The sequence below is a fragment of the Colias croceus genome, chromosome 24 (assembly GCF_905220415.1).
Source record: "Colias croceus chromosome 24, ilColCroc2.1".
Taxonomy (NCBI): Eukaryota; Metazoa; Arthropoda; class Insecta; order Lepidoptera; family Pieridae; genus Colias; species Colias croceus.
In genome coordinates, this window is record NC_059560.1 from 1879757 (window position 1) to 1899912 (window position 20156).

At 31.1% G+C, this 20156-nt stretch overlaps 1 protein-coding gene and 1 long non-coding RNA gene across 2 annotated transcripts in view; one reads left to right on the forward strand and one right to left on the reverse strand.

Annotated features, from left to right (window-relative positions):
* The window catches only part of LOC123702617 (mushroom body large-type Kenyon cell-specific protein 1), a 193124-nt gene that overhangs the window by 74100 nt on the left and 98868 nt on the right, over positions 1-20156 (forward strand). The window lies entirely within an intron of this gene.
* On the reverse strand, positions 8313-8569 carry LOC123702757. The gene is made up of 2 exons (XR_006752911.1): positions 8505-8569; positions 8313-8416 (listed from the first exon to the last, which is right to left on the reverse strand). It is a non-coding gene; the product is annotated as an uncharacterized LOC123702757 (long non-coding RNA).

Below are 20156 nucleotides of genomic sequence, written 5' to 3' on the forward strand. Positions count from 1 at the left end.
ATCGATTTAAAATTTATTACGCAGTGGGTTGTCTTCTCCTACGTATTTTAGAGTATTTCTTGTACGCATTGCTTTGAAAGACATAGGTACATACCTTAGTATAAAGGTTCTCTTTATACTGAAATATAATAGATAGGTATGCAGATGTGCATTTTAATGCAAATCTGCTTATAGTAGACTAGCATCCGCCCACGACTTTGTACGTGCATGCCCGTTTTTCCCCGTTCCCGCAAGAATTTCGGGAAATCCTTTCTTAGCGGATGCCTACGTCCTAACATCTACCTGCATGCCAAATATCAGCCCGATACGTCCAGTGGTTTGGGCTGTGCGTTGATAGATCACTATAATATCAGTCACCTTTGAGTTTTATAAATATAGATAATTGCTTATAACACGTGCACGGGGTCACGGACGAAATCTACCTATACCCGTGGCCCCGTCGTTTATGTGGCTTGACGGAACACAGTGGGGTTTTGGTCGGTAGGAATCCAACATAACCCGCGGCCCTTTCTCCGGAGACCGTGGGTATCTATGCAAGATTTCCTCACTTAAAAAAAAAAGGTGTTAGTGATTCATTGTTCTTGTTGTAGTAGGATTGGTTAAAGTAACACATTCATTCATGTTTATGATCATTGCAATGAAACGTAGGTAGGTATAGTTTCTTGGAATTAGCTACGATACATTTTGATGTGACCTAATAATTAACAATTTTAGTTTTAATAAATCGCTACGATTGAGAGCCTAACTTATTTAAACTTTAAACATAAAAGTAATAACATTAAATAGGTACCTAATTACTAAACTACGGTCTATCCTAACCTATATCTATGAAGGTTTCCTACGAGTCATAAAATATTACAATCAGCCGGTAATAAAACCCTTCACCCCAATCAAATTCAGGAACATTATTTTTATTTCATAAAAACGTTCCCCGTAACGTAGCTCTGTGCCCGACGTGGTCACCCGCCCGTAAACTAAACAAGACTAAATATATTTGGGCCTGACGTTCGATGACATTCTTTTTTTGAATATGGAACGACCGATTCGTTTTTTTTTTATGGAACGACGATATTGATATTAATTATACTGGCAGCTTTTTGTTTTCTTCTCTTCATATTTCGTGAATGGAGGTTTGTGTTGATAACTTGCATGTGAATAATTGTGAACTTTTTGTACCGTATATTTTTCTTAAGTTTTAGTTTGGGATATTTTCTTTTGAGCGCATGTAAGATGTTATATAATATTATGTTACCATTTAAATACACAAACTACTACCTACGCCATAGAAATATGTTTTTTTTTACTTACTACGTAAACCTAAGTTCTTGGGTTTTTACTGATTTTTAATAGTCATATTATCCAAGAAAAATTATCTTCCATGTAGGTATCTATTAAAAACTTGAACTGAGGAGATTGTATAGAAACTGCTAAACATACGTACACACAAATATTTTATGTCACATCTTGTAAAAGTTTATAATTAATTGATACACAAGCACTCCGAATAGGTATATAATTCACTTATTTGCATCAATGAGATTGAACCCCACACCCTCATATAATATAATGTCACCTAGCACTGAGCCAAAGGGTCTAAACTCTAAACACGTCATCATCTAACAAACGACGCGTCACCAAAAATAAACAAAAACGGGATATACAATGTGAAAGCAGGAAAAGGGTGTAAAAGAAAACAAATACAACTTTAAAATATTATATTTTTTCCAAATTCATTTACCATTTTTTATTTGAGAATGTGGGAAAAGGATATATGATATATCAATTATATAAATATAATATATAATACATTTTTATTTATTTAAACAAAACCAAAAGTTTAACTCCTTAAAAGTGCAATTATAACATTAAAACAAAACACATACTACTTAGGTAAATACCACCAAATATATTAAAATTTAAAAACATTTAAACGTCCAATTCTGTCTTCTGTCACTCGTCAAATAAACGTATGTTTATATTTTTAAACCTCATTTAATCTAAAATTAAATCGTCGATTTAAGTTACAATATCTGTTTCATATAAACGTAGTTTTATTTCTATAAGATCCGGTCTTAGTTCCCAATAAGAATGAATAAAAGAAAATATTATAACATAAGTATTGGGAAACGCAATAACCTTTAATCAATGTAAAACTTTATTATTTACTAGCGGTCCGCCCCGGCTTCGCCCGTGGTATACCTATACTTACGTTTTCTCTACATAATAACCATCCTCGTACTTCAAGGAATATAATAAAAAAAAGAATTATCGAAATCGGTTCAGCCGTTCACACGTGATGCTGTGACAACGCGAAACGGGTTTCATTTATATATAGATAAACGAAATATGTCATCTTCAAAAGTATATTTAATATTTATTCTAACATTTAATAGATGTTAATTAAAACCGCTCTTACAATAAACATAAAGAATGATAAACTTATTAAGATAACAGGAAGGTCGAAAAACGCAATTATTTTTGCATTTCCTGATTAATAATTAACTAGTAAACTATTTTATCTATAACGGCACGATATAAAAATGGCCGGCGATAGAACTAACTACACACGATATATCGCATACACTAATTTTAGCCTTAACATAGAGCACATAATGACCACATTGCTATAATGTCAGCGGCCGATAATTTTTGATGCTATTTGCATCATAGTTACTTGTACAACGCCATCTATATGGATTCCTACAAAATTTTTCACCAAACCTTTTCTTACAAGAACAACGCACACAGGCGCGCGTATCGGCCGACGCACACACCCACACCGATGACTACACAATCGAACGCACCCACACTCTGAGAAAAAAACGATAAAAAAGCAGCACACAAACACCACAAAATTTACTTTGCACACTAGTACGGCGGCTCCGGCGTTCTATTTTTAAAAAATGCAATTTAGTTTGGAAATTTTAGCGGTGAGTCCGCGTTCGATTTTTAAAAATGTTAACTCGTCAGAATAAGTCGTTCGAATTAATACAAAGGATAAGTAAGTAGAGCTAAATGGCCAAGGTTCATACAAGCGCGGGCACTCACACAGACAATGCGCTCGTGAATGACGTTGCACTCTGCGCATGTGTGCACTGTACTGCGATCGAACCGCATTGATACGAGCATTATTCGCCCTTAGCGTCTTCACACGATACTGAGTCTTATTTATTAAGCATTTCACTTTGCGTGAAAGTTATTTATTGCAAAATGCTTTATATGAAATCTGTATCCGTGCATTGATAACATATCAAATGCAGATTTGGATTTTATTGTTTCAATTTATGAAACTGTATAGAAATAATATGTAATACGACTGTTTTAAAATAAATACGTGCATTTACGTACAGGTGTCTAGTTATGTGATCGTGTATCAATATTAAAAACGTGTTTACATCACTTTAATTTTTTTTTAAACGATAAGTGAGTTCTATAAATTATGTGCATTATAAGTGTGTTTTGTTAATGTAGAATATCGCCAATATCCTCATTTAAGTACAAGCGAACGCAGGCGTCGCGCGAATTGGCCGTATATTTTCAAGTGCATTCAAGTATCAAGACTGGCCGCTCCGCTACACTCGGTCGCAGTAAATACAAGGTAATGGCTAAGTACGCACGCGGTCTAGTACAGTGTGCGCCGCTGGTGCAGTCCCGTCTATGCACAATCGCCAGAGAGTCGCATTTCCGCTCCCAACAACAAACACGCGACGACCGCTAAAAACCTCCAAAACAAAACTAAATTGATAACAAAAAAAACAAAAATATTTTTCTGTAAAAAAAATTTTTACTCATATCAAACGCGCGACATATTTTGGGATTTCCAGTGATTTTACGTGCGAAATGTACACATATCATATCGAAACATAGGACCCGAAACTATTTTAGAAAAGTTATATTTTTGTGAGAATATGTGCGTTAAGTGACAGTGCGAACGGTTGTGTTGATGAGGTGACGGGGATTTGAGATTGGAACTTTTTGTTTTTTTTTTCGCTTTTCGTTTTTTTACAAAAATTACCACCGAAGTGTCAAACTGGACCGAGGAGGAACAGGCCACCTCTGACGCATGTGAGTACACAATACATTTCATCGATACGCGGCTTACCCTCGAAAATGTGCCCTTAATCTTGTATTCATATGTGCGTATGTGAATACCTCGTGTTGTGTGCGTAGGGTTCACGCATATTTTTTGCGTTTTTCTCACTAGCCCCCACCATTTCGCCCCACCTTATATTATCTGTCCCACTCTTTTTCTATAACGAGGTTACGGTGTGTGCGTGGATCGCGCGTGTGTGCGTTAATAAATTGCAACCTATATTTTGTTCGAAGGCCAATGACGATAGAAATATTCAATATTAGAATTACAATTTTAAATCGAACATTTAAAATAAAATCGAATTCAATGGGCCTTCGATTAACATAACTTTTTACGAGGAACTAAACGGATTCAAATTTGATTGTGGAATTAGAATTATATTTGAATTTTATTAACTTTTATCACACGGAAAGGCATAGAATGGATTTTTTAAATACTTTTATTAAAGTTATTAATTGTTTTAATTAAAATTTTGGACAGTTTTCGTTGATGTCGCTACGTTTTTGTAGAGTCGTAGGCTAAAACTTACCGACGGAACTTTTTTACGCAACGAAATTTCTTCTTTCACTAAATTTTACAATTTTTATTTATTCATAAACTTTTTATGTGTAGTACAATCTTATTTGGATTGTAAACAAGATGAGTTTTAAATTCAAAACTATTTAAGTGTTGTTTTTATAAATTTGATTAATTTTAATAAGTTTTAAATATGAATACATATAAACCAAATAGGATACAGTTTATACAGATAGGTAGTTCTTAAAATATCCTTATCACTTCACCGAAAATAACACACGAAATTAACAACCTAATTAAATTTGGGTTATTTTATCATTATCCGTGCTAATTTCATGAGAAGTTTGGTTTTTGGATAAACTTATAAAAATTTTAATGTATCTTTAGTTTATAAATGAAATATGCTTACTTATTCTTTAGATAAAATCAAGGATTTTGTATTGAATAATTTATTAATCTAATAAACTTAAAAGTTCCAATAAAGTTTAGAATCATGTTTGAATTTTTATAATATAGGTAACATGAACATAAAAATAATTTAGAATAATCCACATTATTGAAAATAATAAACCTTGATATCCCAAAATTGTGACAAGAAAATGTTATAAATAACTTCATATAGGTACCTACCTAATTTCATTTCATTATCCTCTTAAATTGATGTCAATTAATTTATTTTGGGAATTGGCCCAAAAACAATTTACAAATGAATGATTAATAACTTATTTATGTTATTATAGGAAATTAGTGTGGATTGAAATAATTGTCATAGAAACAATAAAACAGGGAAACAATGTTTTAAGTAATGCTTTTATTTATTACATTTGTAGAATGTTGTAATTAATATTAATCATCACATAGGTACACTTTGCTTCATGCAAGAAAAAAATATATTTGAGAATATAAGACGTAAACAGTATCTATTTAAATTTTTATAAATGGACTATTTACTTCTATTTATTACAAATATAATATTTTAATTGTGTATGAAACAATAATAAAATGCAATTATTGAAAACCATAAAGAATAAAGGATTAGCGCGCCAAATTTTAAATATCGAAACTTAGTAGGTACTAGATATATTAATTTTAAATAATGTTTAATTTTGTTTCTAACCAGATCAAAATAGACTGATACTGTCAAACTATCTATCAAACTGTCAAAAAAAGAACAGCGCGCCATTTTTCGAACGTCTGTCATTTTTTTTTTCTTAAAAAAAAATACACGCGCGCTTTTATCTGTCAAAATTATTCTACCATCGTGATACTGGCGTTTAAAAAAAAATAAACGCGCCTACTTTCATCTGAATCGCTGTATCAAAGGGTGGTTATGCCGGTATACTATTAAGTTCAAGTTTGCGCGTGATTGCGCCAGTCCTTGCGCGCGCGGCCAAGGCGACTGTCAATGTCTAGGCGACTATCTGTCAGCGGCCATGTTGGATTTGCGTTCTAATGTTGAGGTTATTTTTAGTTCGCGTTCATTGTTAGCTTATTATATTATGTTATTAATTAATAATCTTACATATTGGGAAGTATTTGGAGATATTTTAATTCTTAAACATGTTTTTCAAACGTATATGAACGAAATGGTTCAAACTTCTTTTTTATGAACAATTCGTATAAGAGAGCAGGGACATAATATTTATAATATCAGGGGCCATATTATTACCTCTTATTTGCAGAAAGTTTACGCCATGAATTGAACTGACTGGCAAATTCATATTAAGGTCGCAATAACCACACTGAAAAAACGTGACGGCTATAAATAAACATGTTGCGGCTATTTACAACCGAGTAACTTGCTTCGGAGGGAGCCTGCAAAGTTTGTTGCTAAAATTATACAAGTCAACTTTGTTAACGTATGTTGGTAATATAAACCCACTAAGCTGGTCAAAAAATACGTATTAAAGGTTTGTTGCTTTTAACCTATTCACTCAGTAAATATAACTTACCTACTTACTATAGTGAATCGCGTTACTCTGTTAACAATACCCAACGTGCTCTGTTGTTTTTAGCAAAGTTGTTTCGTAAAACTAGCTAAGTAACACGATAATGTTAATCATATTTATTGGGTAGGGACAGCCAATCTACTTTGTTACTTCTACTCAATTGAAAATTTGTATACGTAGCCAAGTTACTGGGTACTGTCAATCGTGTTCATTGGTTAACTATAACTAAATATACTCTGTTCTTTCTAGTCAATTAAGATTGGTATATTTAGCCAAGTTACTTTGTATTCTTAGGCGGGTTTATTAGGTAACCATAGCTAAAATACTTTGTTGCAAGTACTAATTCAAACGACACATATTAAGCTATATATTTTCAGTATAAGCTGACCTGTGAATGTTTGTAAAAACTATACAAGGTGTAACAGAAAGGGGATATACACATTCGAACAGGGCGTGATGCACTGATGAAACTGAACAACGTTTCCCAAGGAAAATGGGTCGAAAGATAAAAAAAAAATTAAACCTCTCCATTATTTTCATCTTTTGACATTATGTTCTTTGGGAAAATTGTTCAGTTTCATCAGTAGGTACATCACGCCCTGCTTAGATGTGTAACCCCTTTCTGTTACACCCTGTATGCAATGTGAAGTCAGCTCATACTGAAAATATTTACCTAGTTCGATATGTTGTCATTTGTACCATTATTAGTGCAGGGGGCAAAATTTTGGCATGTCGGAAAAAAAGCCAATGAAACGTTCATGTAGGAAAATAATACTCATTTTACCGACACACCAAAAACTTATAAGAAACTGAAAGAAAATTATGCACATTAATGAAATTAGCTTTATTCAGTACACGATACAATCATTTCAAGTAACATACTACTTACACTTAGATAATACTACTTTTAAAAATAGTACACAATTCACAATGTCAAGAAACAATAACTATTTTGTGTTTTAATTTTCACAATAACAGGGTTAAATATAAATCATGAGTAAACTTTTAAGGAATGACTCACACTACGAACCTGAACAACTTTAATTAGGTCTATACCTAATCCAAAGCCAAATCCAACATCGTAAAAGAAATATCAGCTGTTTCATATACAAAAGTGGAATTATCTACTCTGCCAAAATCTACGGAACAGCTGATTTTATTTCGCGATGTTGGAGTTTGTTCTATAATGAAAGTGGTTTAGGTTTGTTTACATAAAAACAAACAACCATTATGGTAATGTAAGCAAGTTACTACATCTAAAAATTTTACTTATATGTATTTGATAAGTCAAAAGTTTAGGCAAAAACTAAAGAATAAGTTAGGAGAATAAGGGCTGATTTTTCAATCCTTGGTTAAAACTTATTCATCGAATAACGTATTAAACTACCATTTCAAAAATGTATTCTAATTGTCCGTATAATATGACAGTTTACAGGTGACATTTTAAAATGTTCGTGTTATACTTTATTGGACGGATAAATTTTAACCAAGGATTGAAAAATCGGCCCTTAGTAATCTTTTTGATCTAATAATTTTATTACAACCCAACAAGTAAAACCGTTATTTTAAACATTTGAATTTATTCTCATTGAAACATAATTCGTCGTCGGGAAAATGATCATAAATGCTAAAACTTAAACATTTTTTGCACAAAGTACAATAAGCTCTTTACATATTATATGGGAACTATATCCTACCTAATTTAATTTACTAAAGTAATAGGTATTTAATAAAGTAATAAGTATATGACAATATCTTGCTTGATCAGAAGTAACTTACTAATTCAAATATTTTTGGCTTGATTGTGGGGAAGCTTTCAGTGATATATTGTCCTTTGGTTTTCACAATCTTTTTCTAGCTGTAAAAAATAAAAAAAAACCTAAGTAAATATTATACAAAAGTAATTAAACTAAAGCAGACAAAAAATTCAAAAAAATTGAACTCACCAGAAGATATCCTTTGGGTTTTTTAAGAGCCGCATATTCATTGTATTGAGGTATTGGAGCTATAGCAGCAATTAGCTTCGTCTCTGTAGAGTCTTGCCACTTTAGTTCTACGGCTGTCCATGGCTGTTTTTGAGCCCTAATAGTTTGTCTTCTGCATCTTGCTCTTCTTCTATAATAGTTTGAATTAAAATGATGATGAAAAGTTTTTAATGTAAATTTGAATCTGCCTTGTAGGTGCTGAGGCGGCGCTTCAACAGACACGTTCGTCACTCGACTATGATTTGATAGAAATGGCTGACTTTGCGGGCTACGCAGCCAATTTCTTGTTTCATTTTTATCAAGTTACTCGGTCAAAAATAGTATTCGCTCCATTGTTAATTGCCGAGCTGTGCTTATCTCCCAATAGATAAGTTATTTGTTTGTTTTTAAGTAAGAAACACGGTTATATGCATCATAGAAAGTTATTTAATTTTAGCCAAATAATATTATGTCTAAATTTAAATGATTTACTTGTCATTCAATCATTATGTAAGCTTGTTTATTTTTAACCGAACTCTGTGTAAATAGTAGCCAACTATGGTTAAGTCTAAAATTAAATAACTTGCTTATCATTAAATAATAACGTAAGCTTGTCTATTTTGAACCTAATTCGGTAAAGGTAATATTGACCGAGTCGGTTATTTTGAAATAAATAAGTACTTTTTTAATAATAGCCAAGAATATTTAGCAATACTTGCTTGTATAATACTAGCAAATCTTTCATGCATATTTTAAATATGTCTTAATTGAATGCAGCAGACTAATTTTTAACCGGGCTAAATTGGTACTTTGCTAAAGAAAATTTTTCTCAGTGCAGCAATGGTTAAATATGGGATAATATGAATTTGCCAGTCAGTTCAATTCACGACGTAAACTGTCTGGAAACAGGAGGTCATAATACAGCCCCTGATATTTTAAACATGTTCCAAGGCTTTGCAATGGAGGCTTCATAAGAATATTCCTTCTTATATTAAGTAATATAATACACATATAAACCAGTTACAACTTAATACAGGTTGTCGATACGAATCTAAGCAAATCATTATAACCAGCGCAGTAACTTAATGTGCAACTTAAACTTAATTTTATATAACATGTTTTGCACGTAGCGTTATGTACTATATAATGTACAGTTTACTTACTGACTATTTTAATAATAATTCTTGAGTTTAAAAGGCCTATGTATTTTGGAAAAGTTAATATTGCTGAAAGAAATGGAAGTTCACAATTGTATTTACCTACAAATTTAATACCTAGATACAAGTGATACAAACATCCTACTAATATTACTTATAAATGCGAAAGTTTGTGAGGATGTGTGTGTGTGTTTGTTACTCTTTCACGCAAATACTACTGAACCGTTTACAATTAAATTTAGCACACATATAGAGGGTACCCTGGATTAACACATAGGATAGGTTTTATCCCGGAAATCTTACGGGAACTATGCGGGTTTTCCTTTGAAAACGCGGACGAAGCTGCGGGCGTAAATCTAGTACATCTATAATATAATACATATATGTTTATAAATACATATTCAGTTTATATTATAATCTACTTTAAAAAGTAAAAAGGATAGCCAACAACCATGATAGATTTTATTGTTTCAAGTCGAAAGTTTAAGATATTACACTACGCAAACCGGTCTGCCTATTGACACAAACTTACTTGAGCCTAGCCTAACGTGTAGCTTAAGAGTCAGTGAATTATTATATCATGTTATAAATAAGTAAGTTAACGTTCAGTAGGACTCAATGGTATAACAATAATTTTGTTTAAAATTAAACAGTATTCGTTTTAAGTTTATTTAAAGCTATTGTAAGCTTTTAAAGTGAAACTTTTATTACATCGTCTCAAACTTTTTGGTCTGTGTAGCGCATGTCGCGTGAAGCACGATACGTACGATAATTATCGTACAAATACGATAATTTTTAGTTAAATGTCTATAGTGTGAAAAAAAGGTTTCACTTTTACCGTGGTTTCATAAAACCCCTTAACATTTTTTCTTTCATAAATTAATAATACATTCTTCTCCTGAGGATACTCTTCTTTCATAAATGAACATACGATTTGATTATAATTTTGGCATACAATGCTGGCACCTATTGAACTATCGATGAATGTTTAATTCCATATATTATACCTACCTTCTTTAAACATGCAACAAACAAAATAAAATATACTTACTGAAATCACACTAAGTAGTTCGAACTTTAATCTTCTAGAAAATTCTCAAACAGTTGAACTGACTGTCAAAATACTTCTTTATTTTTAATCAGTGTCTATTACCTACCTAATCATAAATAAAAATGCATTCTACATAGAAATTTCTTAACTTCGTATATTATATTTCTTATTTAATCATAATATCCATACCACCAGCTCTTACACTAAAATCGTTCGGTCAATGTGAGGGCCGCCATTTTGTTTAATTCAGGTTTACAGATATCAGCTCAATCGTAACACCTGTTCAATAACTGTTGCCTACTAAGTTCTAGATGCGTCTTAATCTAGATAGAGAAAGGTTTTATTTAGGATTTAAAATTAGGGTTTTTTATGTTATCTATTATAAATGTACCTAACTATTGACTTATGGCTCGGTATTCTAATGTTGTAAGTTCAATAATTCTGACAAAGACTGGTAATAACTTTAATTTTATATTATTCTATTGAAGAATGGACTTATTTTGTTAATTAGGATTTAAACATAATATCGTTGATAATAGTTTTAAATTGTGTTAAAAGTTCTCATTTATAATGTTCAAAAAAACTTGATAATACTTGAATAAGAACACAATTTAACATGCGATAAATAAAAGCATGTTTTTAAATCATTGGGTCCATGTTTTAAATAATAAGTGTAACGTCAAAGTATGAAGTCAAAAATTAGGTCAAACTGAGTCATGTGTCAAAATTATTCAGAACCAGTTTCAAGTTCGTGTCATCATAAGCAATGTTTTTTTTTTTTAATTATACTACATCAAGTTTTAAATTTTCATTGAAACCGGTCCAGTGGTTGTTGTTGTTGTTGTAGGTTGATTTACATAATAATTTTACATACCTATATTTTATTTTGGTACTGAATGCTAATTTGAATATTTAATTGCGCTACATATTTTTTATTTAATTTCACTGTCAATAAATAAGACACTAGATTAAAATTAAGCATAATAAATCAGTCATAAATAACGAAAATACCTGTTTAACTTTAAATCATTACAAAAAAACATTTAAAAAAATTGCGGAAAATTTCCTATAGGTAATAACTCCGTGACAGCAAAAACCACATACCTACCTAAATATCAACTTATAAAAAAATATTTTAAATAAAATACGCAAAACATTTCAATATTCAATAACTTTTAAGTTTTAATCTTTGCCCATAATTACTCACTTCCAGACAAATAAATGAGCGCGCCAAATATTTAGGTCACTCAATTTCGGCGGGAGACGCGGCGGCGAAAGTTGTTTTTTTTTTAATTCTTTTTTTTATTCATTACTTTCGTCTGGAGGCCGCGGTCAATGTATTGTCAGTTAGTCTGTATACTTAATGTTCGGTTTTTGATGAGTTCTTTTTCGTCGTTTTTAAGAGAACACCGTAAAATTTTAATGATTTAGGTATTGGGATAAATTTGCTGCAATATACAATAAATTGATAAGTAGATTTTTTTATACATAATATAAAAATGTTCCACTTATTATAATAGTGCTTATAAATACATAGTAAGCTAAATTAAGCGGAACTCTAGAAAAAAAAATACAACTTAAATCACGTTAAAATAGCTCTACATTTACAAGAAATCATTTGCCCATCAAAAATAATTAATTAATCTTAATTTACCATACATTATTTCTCTCCACACATCTTGTCACACAACCCTTAAAAAAAACCTTTGCCACATTTTTACAAAAAAAAAAAAAAATTAAAAATAATCAGTCTCATACGAACTCCATGTTAAACGTATCCTAACGGGATGCTGGCAGGCAGATGTTATGAGTACAAGGCCCTTTTGCTTTTCATATAATTTTCGGTTGTGACGTCATAATGTATTGTACTCACTTTTACTGTATATTGGTTTCACTTTAAAATTATTATCGTTAAAGCAAATTTTTTAAATTTAAATAATTTGGTTCATAGTAAAAAATATCTTTGTAGAGATCTTCTTTTTGTCTGTATCTTTTCTAATAGAGACTATGTAGAGATATTATTAATTTATATCTAAAGTTAATTATAAAAGCTAGTAAATAAGTATAAAATACTGGATTAATTGATTGTAAAAAAAATTCCGTTCCTACTGTGAAACATAGGTCAAAAACATTAAAATTACTTCGTATAAAAGTATTTTTAAAGTTATTGCTATTTATAATGCTACGCATTATATATTTATAAAAAATATACTAGCTGTTCCCCGCGGTTTCACCCGCATTGCTCCGCTCCTGTTGGTTTTAGCGTGATGATAGGTATATAGTCTATAGCCTTCCTCGATAAATGGGCTATCTAACACCGAAATAATTTTTCAAATCGGACCAGTAGTTCCCGAGATTAGCGCGATAAAACAAACAAACAAACTCTTCAGCTTTATAATATAAGTATAGATTTCAATAACCTTACACACAAAGAAATTATAGTAGCTAAATCGAACCTAGTACCTCTTAATATAAATCTTTTGTTTTAACCACTGAGCATAAGGAAGTAAAAGTCAATCAACTCACTGCTTAATAATTTAAATGTTTATATTCATTAATAAAAACATCAGTGAGTGTGCTCCGATAATTTGTTTGTCACACGAATTTTCAAACAACTCTGACTAAGTATTTATTTTTATTTAATAATTGTTTACTATATTATTCATAGATATGTAATTTGATATGACTTCAAGACATTGTTGGCGGTTATAGTACGACACAATAGAAAATGGATTCAAAATCGCTTGGCAGATTATAACTTGTGCCAATGTTGGATGAAATTAGTTTTGTTGAATTATAGATTTTGTTAAGATTCATTTTTTGTCCCAATCACGTTTGAAACATAAACTACGGAAACAACATGTTTTAAATCTGCTTAATTAGTCTTTTAATCGACCTAGTATTTAAAATTGAAGACGCAAACAGAAATTTTGTAACATTTTGCGCATCCACCGTCCATCCATTCCAGACCTTTTGTATCCAGCACAAATCGGATTATAATTTCTAGTAGCAAATCCAAAATGGCGTGGATCAGGTTTTATTTGCCGGGCAAAATAAATTCCACCAAGTAAAAAGTGACGCAACTCATCCGTCTAGAGGTTAAAACGAGAAATAAGATAGTGACAAAAACGCGCGTTCCCGCTCTCCTAAGGCCGGCCATTTGTTGCCAACATTTATTTTGTTTTGTCTATTCCCCGTTTTTATTTTTTAATTTCCTTTTGATAGAGTGGCTGTGGTTTTGTTCACTTGAATATTAATGAAACCTTTTTTAGCGTTCGCAATTGTGCGCCATAAATTGTTCTTTTAATCGTAATTCATCTGACGTAAACGTGAACCCGTTTAATACAAAACACTATGCGTTTTATGTTCATTTGTGCTATATTTTAAATCTCAATACATTCCATTCGGCTGGCCAATAACAAGTCCAACTATGTAGCCACACATCCTGTTGTTATATTCTAAGCTCCGCTAATGCGATTGGTCGAAAAAATTAAAAAAAAAACGACAAAAAATTCGTGGGAACAGTGGGGTATACATAAGAGGCTTAGTTTTTATCTAAACACGGGCCAAAGCTACCGAACGTGCGGAATCCAGTTACCAACCTGTTTGAGACGTCAGATGCGAAAGTTATGCTTTATATATTAGCTAGGGGTGGCACTTTGCAGTTTTTGAGGGTGATTTATAAAAAAAAATATTTTTTGGTTAAGAATGATGAGTCTTATAATTACACAAAAAGTGTAACAAATTGGCCAATAATAATTACTATGAGCCAAAGCTCCTTTTTTGCATATTTTTCCGTCGTATTAATATGTGTGTGAGTAGGTACTGTATGGAAAGTTGTTAGTCAAATAATTCAAGTCAATCTAAAACATACACATGCCATCCCTGCGTTATATCTACGCAATTGTGTACATTTAGTTTGTATGCGGGCAAAAAACGAAATAAATGTCCGGTGAACGACCCTACGCTGCTTCGCTTGAGGTAGGGCAGGTTTCGCGGGCTGTCAAACGGCTTTGAGGCGTTCTCCTTTTGAATTGCTGTCATTTTTTTGCGATTACCATAGATAATGTAGACGCGATTGCGTAGATAAGAAATTGGCTTGATGACTTGTGTTTTGAGTGGGCAGAAGATTGACTTACGGCCGGTTGCTGAACGTATTTGACGTTGAGATCTCAAATATTTTCTTGTAGCTACAAGTTTTTTTTTTTTAATCAATTCTTAATTCAGAAACCCTTGACAAAAATACTCTTGAGTATTAAGTATTGTTTTCTTCCTTAAAGCGTGTATAGCTAAGAAACTTCATAATTTATTTAATCGATTGAACAAAGATTATATGATTATCAGTTAATAATGTATTCTGAACAAGTTGTGAAACTGTAAAGATGTTTGTTCTTTGATAAAACATGTAATAAAAAATATATTTCTAAAAAAACGTTTACAATTCAATGCGTCATAGATCATTGAACGCACAGAATTGAACGCGATCTTTTTAAGATGGACTTAATATCTGCTTATCATAAAATTATGGTATGTTTTTCAATTTTTAAACTATATGAATACTAACTATGAATAGATAGATCTCTCTTTTCAACCGACTTCAAAATAGGAGGAAGTTTTTAGAACGATTAATTTTTAGGTTTGTTACATCAGAGCTTTCGACTGGGTGAACCGATTTTAATGACCCTTTTTTAGTTTTAAATTAAATTCTAAGGTGATAGTTATTTATTGAAAATAATTTTGAATACATATAATACGTATAGTACCTACTATTTTTTTGCATGTTGGACAATTGATACTTACCTACTTATGCTTCGTTTCAAATTCTTAGGAAGAAACCCTTATTAAGGAAAGAGCAGTTCTTCACAATACTCATTATTTTAATTTCTTATTATTATATGAATAATATTACAAATAAACAAGTTTCCATATGTGAAGCTTAAAGCTTATTGTAAACATAGATTTTATGTGTTGTTCGATTTCCTAGAATTTTAGTAGAATCTCCTTAAGCTTGTAGGAATGTAGGACGTCTATCGATACTCAGTATTTTATATTTCATACAAAATATTTGCTTTGACAGCATTACCTTAGTAACAGTGGTTATAAGTGAAGATTAGACCAGGGATTAGGTTAGAGAAAATTTAATTAAGTAGGTACCTACTCTACTTAAAACAATTTTTTTTTGTATAGAGTGCCACTAGCAGTCGAAATTGTATTTTTTAGTAGATATGCATCTTTCTTAATAAGCATGTTTTTGAAGTTTTCGAAGTTGTAGAAAATTTGAAATTCCTTTATTACCAAAAAGCTTAATTTTAAAATAAAAAATGGTCTACATTAGGTTATATCTTTCGTAGTTTGTACATACGTAAATGTATAGCAAACAAATAAGCAAGACAAGGGTCAATAACTAGTCGAAATATAAAACTGAAACTTAACGAGACATTCACATATTGACGTACAGATAAACGAATCAATGGAACAATTTAATATTATTTATAGCAATAATTTCGCCACTTCGATACTCTTATCAGTTCATTTACACTTTTTATATGCACGTTGTAAGTAAACTTTTGCAATAGAAAGGAAATCAAAGGTCTTTGTACTTTTATTTATCACTAAATGACTTCCTAATAATTATTGTTATTGACTAATTGATTTAGTGCTGTTTACGTGAATTTGTTTTTAAATGATAAAGTTTATTGATTCATTTATTTCGTTTTGAATTGCAATTTATGACAATGTTTGTCGATAAATTGCTAATAAAGATTTGTGACGTCACGATTGATTCCAAATTCGAATTTCAAACTACATGGCACGAAATAAATTTAAAAGAAAAAGAACATTCGATATTTAAAAGTTTGGAATTTCGAACAAATTCGGTAACTATGAAATATATTATTTGTGTCTGTCTGGTCGGTGATCGGGGGCAGCGAACCCAAGTTTTTATTGACAAACAATCTATTACCCAAGTTCATTGACACGAAGATTCGATATTCTATTTTCAAATTATTGGTGAGTAGTGTATTGATTGACAGCAGCTGTCAAAGGCTTTATGTAAGGAGGTAATAGGTATATTGAAATTTTAATTCGTTATTCTTGTAATAACTCTGTTTAATATATATACTAGAGAAAGATATTGATTAAGTAGTTACAGTGGAGACAAGTTGCCTTAATTTTAAATTAAATATATAAATTAATTATTATCGAATAGATTCGTCGAATAATCATCAAATAGGTTTACCTACTTACTAAGAAATATTAAGTGATAATGTGACCTAAAGCTTACTGTTACAACTTTACGTGATATTTTCCGTACGTTTAAGGAAATTCTGAATTCTTGAGAAAATAAAGTTTGCGAATGCAAGCATAATTTTAGTTACCATAGAGAATTTTTATCTAAAATGTGAGGAGACTGCACATAATTTATTTACTAGAAGATAATTTTATTGCAAGAAAATATCCGATGTTATTGTCGATAAATATAATAGATTGATACATTTTTATAACGTATTAAAAAAATACATTCTATTTTTGTAAATTTTAGTGCCTTAGTGCCTTGTAGCGTTGTAGCAACTGTAAATTTTGATAGAACTGCAAATTATATATTAATCTTTTTAAAAATAAATGCAAAATCTGATGGGATTAACTAAAGCTATGTTTCATTATACACACGAACAAACACACAAACATACAACATCCCAACCATACAACTACATAACAACCAAAATATAAACATGAAGCGAATAATGACACTGGATAAGCTCAAGTTTTTAAATAGGTTATCGGTGTTTTTAAGACAAAGAACGGTTCGCAAAGGATCGATATACGTCGAGTGGACGACGACCTATAAAACTGCCAAGACGGGTCGCGACGGACCGAGAATAGATGACGAAATTTTGAATGGAACGTACCATACGCGGCGTTCGATTTTTGAATTTTTGAATTTGGTTTTCGAATTTGGAATTGTGGTGTTCTGTGTTTGGATGTAGATGGACTGTAACAGAATTAAACTGAAAGAAATTATACGACGAATTTCTAATTTGAAAAATACATTTCTTGTTTTGGAATATTCATGTTTATCTTTACGGGCCTCTTTTATAAATCTATGCAATATGTTAACAAGTTCATAGATTTACTTCCGAATAGTATTAATCACTTACGATATAGCTTACTAGACAAGCGTTTTCTATTTTTTTTTTCGCGCAGTAAACGTCTTAATTTAAGTAAACCAAGATACACAATTTTAGATGAGAATAAAACGCCGCATCCAATCTTAGCAGCTCCGTGTCCGGTCAAACGTCCCATCGGGAAAATAAGCGAGCGACACAGAACGCGTAGCTTAAGATAAATAGATTTGGGATTTACTGGCCTGTGACGTCATCCCTTGGATAGGGAAGGAAGATTAAATTTGTGTGTAGCTTTTTGGATAGGGTAAATATTGAGGAAAGTTCATTTTTTGTATTCCGATTTTTTAGATAACTAAGCTTTTATAGCTTTTCCGTTCCGGCTTCACCAAGTTTCATCAAAACCCGTTCAGTAGTTTTTGCGTGATTGAGTAGGTCGTAGATAGGTAGGTAGATCTTCCATGCCTACATCAATACACAAATCCAACATAAACTTTTCCCTGAAGGTAAGTATAGATAATATTAGTGAATTAAAACGTTAGAATAAAATTAGAATGAGTTTATAAATAATAAATATTATATACCTACCTGCCTATTGTAAAAATTAAAAAAATGTGAGAGGGTAACTTTTCATAACATACCTAATATGTATTTTATAAGGTATTTACTTAATAATTAAAGTCATTAAATATTGTTTTATTTTACTTAATAAGCCCAAGGTTGCAATCCCAAAAGTTCCCATCACATAAGACAATTCATTCATTCAACAGAACCGCTTATAAATTCAAGTTTCATCTCGGTTTCACTCTCGACTCTGGCAACCAGCCAACAATACTAACATTTGTACCTACACATCTGTAAAATATTCTTTGGGATATATCCTATTTCGCCTTAAGTGTTATTTTGACAATGGTGGGATAATACAATATTATATATTATATGTAATATAATAATTATTTTAGGGATATTTACTTAAAATTTACAAATCTAGATGATCTAATATTTTGTTTGGTTTTCTTTTATAGGTACCTAATTAAAATTATATAGAGTCTTATGACCAGAAGCGTTCTCTATCAGACAAGTCGGTTTAATGTCTGTATCTTGTTGCTTGATTGAAAGTTAGAAAGGCTTATTCTTTTGCATTATAATTGGTTCAGTTTTTAAATTATCTTCTCTTGTTTCTTAGATTTAGTATGGCCGTTTATTTTAGTTTATAAGACAGTGGTAAAATTTAAATAGGTACTTAAAGTATTCCTAGTGGTTGAATTTTGTAATAATATTTTATCTTTATTTTGATCTAAGATAAACAAAATAATCGAAGAAGTCTACGCTGTTGGCCTTTTATTATTTCCTACTATTTCACACATAGATATTGCTAATTTGTAAGTCCTCAACTTCAGATTAAAATGCAAAAAAAAATGTAATGTTTCCTGATTGTTAAAATAAAATTGGTTATTTATTATTTATTTCATTCTTCCTATTAGCAATCAATGATTGCTTGCCTTGTAATAATTTTAATTGTTAAAAATTAAATAACTTAGGTAACATGAAGTGTCCTTTATAATAAGGATATTTTTTTATTAGGTAAATATCTACCTAATAAAAAAAAATTAAGACTAAAATTTTACAAAACTCCATCATTTCTTGTTGTTCTAACAAATTTTACATTTCACGTTCATTGACTATGAAATATGCAATTACTAGGTTTACAGTCTAGACTAGACTTTCTAAATAATATCAGGTCTATGTCTGTCTATGGGATATTTATACGAATTACGAATAGTGTCTCAGGAATTTTATTTCAAAAAGGCATGTAAAACATGAAAGTTCCTATTTTACATGTATTTTTAATTTTTTGCCAATTGGTAGATTATTAAATAGCTAAATAGATATTCGTAAAAATTTGATTTATCACCCTATAGGTATTTTGATTTAGTAACTACTAACTTATCTTCCAAATACCAAAAGTAATTTATTATGCCTAGTACAAGCGACAACACAATGCCATCTACATTGACCTATTTACAACCAAAATCAGTAAAAACAAATTAACAAAAATATACAAAATATATCCAACTACAAACATCATCATCATCATCATCAACAACCTCCCCACAGAATCAACAAAAAAAAATCATCGAAAACCACCGCCACACCGAAATCATCGAATGTCGAAAAAAAAAACAAAAAGTCATTGTCTACGTCAAGTCAGTGGAATTGACAGGCCCCGCCCGCGCGCGCTATTGGAGGGCCGCGGTTCGAAATTTGAACAAAAACCCCAACCTAGTTCCGCCTTCTAAAATGT